This window comes from Hemibagrus wyckioides, linkage group LG20, assembly GCF_019097595.1.
Source record: "Hemibagrus wyckioides isolate EC202008001 linkage group LG20, SWU_Hwy_1.0, whole genome shotgun sequence".
In the NCBI taxonomy this organism is placed as follows: Eukaryota; Metazoa; Chordata; class Actinopteri; order Siluriformes; family Bagridae; genus Hemibagrus; species Hemibagrus wyckioides.
The window spans coordinates 1,762,345-1,769,240 of NC_080729.1; the positions used below are offsets into that span (position 1 = coordinate 1,762,345).

Consider the following 6,896-nt stretch of genomic DNA (forward strand, 5'->3'; position numbering starts at 1 on the left):
CTAGCGATGAGTGAAGAGCTAAGTTCACATTTTAGTTTTTTATTCGCTTGATTTCACAATAGGAAGAATCTTCCACAACTCTGTCTGGTCCATATGAAGGAAATAATAAGGAAATAACACAAGATCACACGTGAGATCAGAGTTCTCGCGCGAGACTGGAAATTTTACCCCACAAAAAGTTCACGAGCCAAATGGTCAGTGTGGGAAACAAGGATTGTGGCTTCTGCAGAATTGCCTAAATGAATAAATTTTTGCTGCTGCTGATGCGGCTGGTCAAGCAAATGTTTCTGCTTTATTTCTGTTTGATGTAACTGTAAAGCTTATTTATTCTGATACAACTATATTTAAGACATTTTTTCTGATAAAAACCTATAAACTCTATTAAACTACAATATTGTGCTCCAACCGAAGCCGTGCTTGCTGATATTGTGGTCTATAACTCCTCCCCGAACTGACCGCTGCCCTGTATTTCGCTCTCTCATTAGCTGTAGGTCATCAATGAGGTGTTTTTCAGTCACAACTCCTTTCACACTGCAGGATTTTGCGACTCATGGGCGATTCTCTCAGATCGCGTCTTTGGTCATTTACACTGCGTGATTGTCACTCGCGTGCATGAGCTCCGATTTGCTGGCGATTTTGCAAAACCTGTCGGGTCCACGGCCTGGTGGTTGGGGACCCCTGCAACTTCCTACACATTCACTTTCTACACATACACACACACACACACACACGCTACACACTCCCAACACACAGTATATAAGAAGGTCTGACGTCTCCAGCATGAATAATCATGACGCTGTTCTGGCTCCAGATGGTGAAGCTGAAGTCCTGCTGTAATCTAGTCAGAAAAGTGTGTTTCTTGATTAGATCGCTCAGCAGGAACATCACGTAAACCCTGCTTCATGTCCTGAGTGATCATCTTCATAAACACCCGAGGATTTATTGAAACCCTCGCCCACGGCTCCGGCAGGATCTCATCACCATCCGTTCATTCAGATCGAGTCACGGGTTTAAAAAAATAAATAAAAATTAATCCAGAGTTTTTTTATAAAGCTGATCATCATGAATGAAAAAGTTTTACTTGTTAACTTGTCTCATCTGTCCATCTGTCTGTCTGTCTGTCCATCTGTCTCTTCTGTCAGTCCCATCTGTCCATCGGTCTGTCCATCTGTCTCATCTGTCAGTCCCATCTGTCTGTCTGTCTGTCCATCTGTCAGTCCCATCTGTCTGTCCATCTGTCTCATCTGTCAGTCCCATCTGTCTGTCTGTCTGTCCATCGGTCTGTCCATCTGTCTCATCTGTCAGTCCCATCTGTCTGTCCATCGGTCTGTCCATCTGTCTCATCTGTCAGTCCCATCTGTCTGTCCATCTGTCAGTCCCATCTGTCTGTCCATCTGTCAGTCCCATCTGTCTGTCTGTCTGTCCATCTGTCTCTTCTGTCAGTCCCATCTGTCTGTCCATCGGTCTGTCCATCTGTCTCATCTGTCAGTCCCATCTGTCTGTCCATCGGTCTGTCCATCTGTCTCATCTGTCAGTCCCATCTGTCTGTCCATCTGTCAGTCCCATCTGTCTGTCCATCTGTCTCATCTGTCAGTCCCATCTGTCTGTCTGTCTGTCTGTCGATCGGTCTCATCTGTCAGTCCCATCTGTCTGTCTGTCGATCGGTCTCATCTGTCAGTCCCATCTGTCTGTCTGTCTGTCGATCGGTCTCATCTGTCAGTCCCATCTGTCTGTCTGTCGATCGGTCTCATCTGTCAGTCCCATCTGTCTGTCTGTCTGTCGATCGGTCTCATCTGTCAGTCCCATCTGTCTGTCTGTCTGTCTGTCTGTCTGTCCATCTGTCTGTCTCATCTGTCAGTCCCATCTGTCTGTCCATCTGTACCATATGATATCATGCTGAAGTGTATGGAAACACACACACACACACACACACACACACACACACTACACTCTTCCTACACACACACACTACACTCTCCCTCCCCCCACACACACACTACACTCTTCCGACACACACACACACACTACACTCTTCCCACACACACACACACACACACAACACTTTCCCCCCCACACAAACACACACTACACTCCCCCCCCCACACACACTACACTCTTCCTACACACACACACACACACACAAACTACACTCTTCCTACACACACACACACACACAACACTCTTCCTACACACACACTACACTCTTAATACACACACACACACACTACACTCTTCCCACACACACACACACACACACACACTACACACAACACTCTTCCTACACACACACACACTACACTCTTCCGACACACACACACAACACTTTTCCCCCCCACACAAACACACACTACACTCCCCCCCACACACACACACTACACTCTTCCTACACACACACACACACACAAACTACACTCTTCCTACACACACACACACACACACACACACACAACACTCTTCCCCCCCACACAAACACACACTACAATCCCCCCCACACACACACACTACACTCTTAATACACACACACACACACACACTACACTCTTCCTACACACACACTACACACAACACTCTTCCTACACACACACACACTACACACAACACTCTTCCTACACACACACACACTACACTCTTCCGACACACACACACACACACACACTCTACACTCTTCCTACACACACACACACACACTACACTCTTCCTACACACACTCTACACACAACACTCTTCCTACACACACACACTACACACAACACTCTTCCTACACATACACACACTACACTCTTCCGACACACACACACTACACTCTTCCCACACACACACTACACTCTTCCCACACACACACACACACACACACACACTACACTCCCCCCCACACACACACTACACTCTTCCTACACACACACACTACACTCTTCCTACACACACACACTACACTCCCCCCCCCCACACACACACTACACTCTTCCCACACACACACACACACTACACTCTTCCGACACATACACACACACACACTACACTCTTCCCACACACACACACACACTACACTCTTCCCACACACACACACACACTACACTCTTCCCACACACACACACACACACACACACACACACACAAACTACACTCCCCCCACACACTACACTCTTCCTACACACACACACACTACACTCTTCCCACACACACTACACTCTTCCCACACACACACTACACTCTTCCCACACACACACACACACACTACACTCTTCCTACACACACACACTACACTCTTCCTACACACACACACTACACTCTTCCGACACACACACACTACACTCTTCCTACACATACACACTACACTCATCCTACACACACACACACACACTACACTCTTCCTACACATACACACTACACTCATCCTACACACACACACACACTACACTCTTCCTACACACACACACACACTGCACTCTTCCTACACAGACACACACACACACACACTACACTCTTCCTACACACACACACTACACTCTTCCTACACACACACACTACACTCTTCCGACACACACACACTACACTCTTCCTACACACACACACACACTGCACTCTTCCTACACAGACACACACACACACACACTACACTCTTCCTACACACACACACTACACTCTTCCTACACACACACACTACACTCTTCCGACACACACACACTACACTCTTCCTACACATACACACTACACTCATCCTACACACACACACACACTACACTCTTCCTACACATACACACTACACTCATCCTACACACACACACACACACTACACTCTTCCTACACACACACACACACTGCACTCTTCCTACACAGACACACACACACACACACTACACTCTTCCTACACATACACACTACACTCATCCTACACACACACAGACACTACACTCTTCCCACACACACGGCACTCTTCCTACACACACACACTACACTCTTCCTACACACACACACACTACACTCTTCCTACATACACACACACACAGCACTCTTCCTACACACACACACACACACACAACACTCTTCCTAAATACACACACACCACACTCTTTCTACACACACAAACTACACACACACACAAACACACACTACACTCTTCCTACACACACTACACTCTTTCTACACACACTACACTCTTCCTACACACACAAACACTACACTCTTCCTACACACACACACTACACTCTTCCTACACACACACACTACACTCTTCCTACACACACAAACACTACACTCTTCCTACACACACTACATACTACACTCTTCCTACACACACACACACTACACTCTTCCTATACACACACACACACACACTACACTCTTCCTACACACACACACTACACTCCCCCCCCACACACTACACTCTTCCTACACACACACACTACACTCTTCCTACACACACACACTACACTCTTCCTACACACACAAACACTACACTCTTCCTACACACACTACATACTACACTCTTCCTACACACACACACACACACACACACACTACACTCTTCCTACACACACACACACTACACTCTTCCTATACACACACACACACACACACACTACACTCCCCCACACACACACACACTACACTCTTCCTATATACACACACACCACACTCTTTCTACACAAACTCCACTCTTCCTACATACACACACACACACTACACTCTTCCTATATACACACACACCACACTCTTCCTACACACACTACACTCTTCCTACATACACACACAAACACTACACTCTTCCTACACACACTACACACTTCCTACACACACACACACTACACTCTTCCTACATACACACACCACACTCTTCCTACACACACTCCACTCTTCCTACATACACACACAAACACTACACACTTCCTACACACACACACACATACACACCACTCTTCCTAAATACACACACACCACACTCTTTCTACACACACACACAAATTAGCTCTCTATCTGTACCACAAGCTCAGATCTCGCTGGTCCTCAGGTCCAGAGGAGTTTAGAAGATGAATAGCTCTGGCTTGAGATCTAGCTCTGGGTTCTTGTGGCTTCCTGTGTGTGTGTGTGTGTGTGTGTGTGTGTGTTTTGTTTTGGAAAGGCTTACTCTCTGAGACGAGGCCAGATGCCCGACGCCTGGCAGGGATTCAGCGTCGACACGAATTCACGTCATGCTCGAGCAGCAGAAGGCATGCTGGCAGACAATGCGGCTCATGTTGCAACTGTTCACAAACTTCTGGACTAATGAGGCATCTTTTCGTGTAGGATCGAACATGCTCGCTCTCTCTCTCTCTCTCTCTCTCTCTCTCTCTCACACACACACACACACACACACCTTAACAGTAAAAAAGCTAAAGCATTTGCACATTTTTCCCCTCAGACTTCACAAACGGAATCACCACCTGAAAGCCATTTGAGGACGCATCCATTCACACAATCCTGAATGCTGCTGGACGTGATATCGCACAGCTCACGGTATCAGAGATCTCAAACATCATCCAAACTCCAGTCTCTAATCAGACATCAGTCCTTTAATCATCTCCAGGAAGCGCTTTATCCAGGTCAGGGTCATGTGTCAGGGTCTAGCCGGAGTTTACTCCTAGAATACAATCATTTAGAGACACCGGTTCACCTAATGACATGTTTTTAGGAGTTGGGAAAGCACCAGAGAACCCTGAAGAACCCTGATGAACCCACAAGAAGATGGAGAACATGTGGAACTCTAAACAGGAACTGAGGAACAGAAGGAGAACCCGGGAGCTGTGAGGTAGCAGCCGCAGCCGAGTGTCAAGTCGTTAACCACGCTCCTGATTAAATAAGCTAATAAATAAATAGCTACAATTTTCACTGTTTATTTGATATAAAAATAAAAGACTGAGGATCTTTTTTCCAAAGCCGAGGGCAGACGAGGAAAAGGAAAGAGCTTTACCTGTTCACTTCCTCCCTCTGCTCTGAGCTCCGTGTGGGAAAAAAAGACAAGCTGGACACAGAAAACTGCTGGGCTTCAGGAGATTCCTCACCATGTCCTCGTCCACATCTCTGTGTGTGTGTGTGTGTGTGTGTGTGTGTGAGAGACACTCGTACGCTGAGAGGAACAGCACAACATGAAGAGAAAATCAGAGCGTGAGAGAGAGACAGAGAGAGAGAGAGAGAGAGAGAGAGAGAGAGAAGCTCTGCTTGCTTTCCAGCGGTTCTGCTTGCTCTGCGTTATCATTCAGTCACACCCCCATATCTCTCTCTCTCTCTCTCTCTCTCTCCCTTTCTCTGTATCTGTTTCTGTCTCTCTCTCTCTCTCTCTCTCTCTCTCTCTCTCTTTCTCTGTATCTGTTTCTCTCTCTCTCTCTCTCTCTCTCTCTCTCTTTCTCTGTATCTGTTTCTCTCTCTCTCTCTCTCTCCCTCTGTCTCTCTCTAGATAATTAATGGTTCCAAGTTAAAAAAAAAAACCCTCCTTGACAGAGAAACACTATGCTTCTACCCAGAACCTTCTCCAGTTCCTCCAGAACCGTTCATCATAACGATTTCAAAAATTAGTATCTGATTACATCTAGATTTATGACACTCTTTCTTTTTTGGATCTTAAACACAAACACGGACAGTCAGGGCGCTGAGTGATGATGTCATCGTGCGTCATGCTTTTTTGCGGGTTCATGACATCATGTTGTTCAGGAGGAGGTGATGAGCTCAGGCTTGTGATGCTCCTCATGCTAATTGAGGTTATTTTTAGCGTAGCAGGCAGTTGAGGGCAAAAGTTTGTGCCCCCTCGACAGTTTAAAATGTAAAATCCGACAGCGTAAAAACCCAGAGCGGGAAAGTTTGCGTCTCTGTTAATATGCTGGTGATAAATTTCCCAAATTTACCCCATTAAAGTGTCTAATGAC

General features: G+C 46.3%; 1 protein-coding gene across 1 annotated transcript in view; it reads right to left on the minus strand.

Moving 5' to 3' along the window:
- Window positions 1-6,135, minus strand: part of cdh18a (cadherin 18, type 2a) — a 110,957-nt gene extending 104,822 nt beyond the window's left edge. The window contains exon 1 of the mRNA XM_058417857.1: window positions 5,948-6,135. The gene's annotated coding sequence lies outside the window, so the exon portion shown is untranslated. The remainder of the gene's footprint in view (window positions 1-5,947) is intronic.
- Window positions 6,136-6,896: the final 761 nt, after the last annotated feature.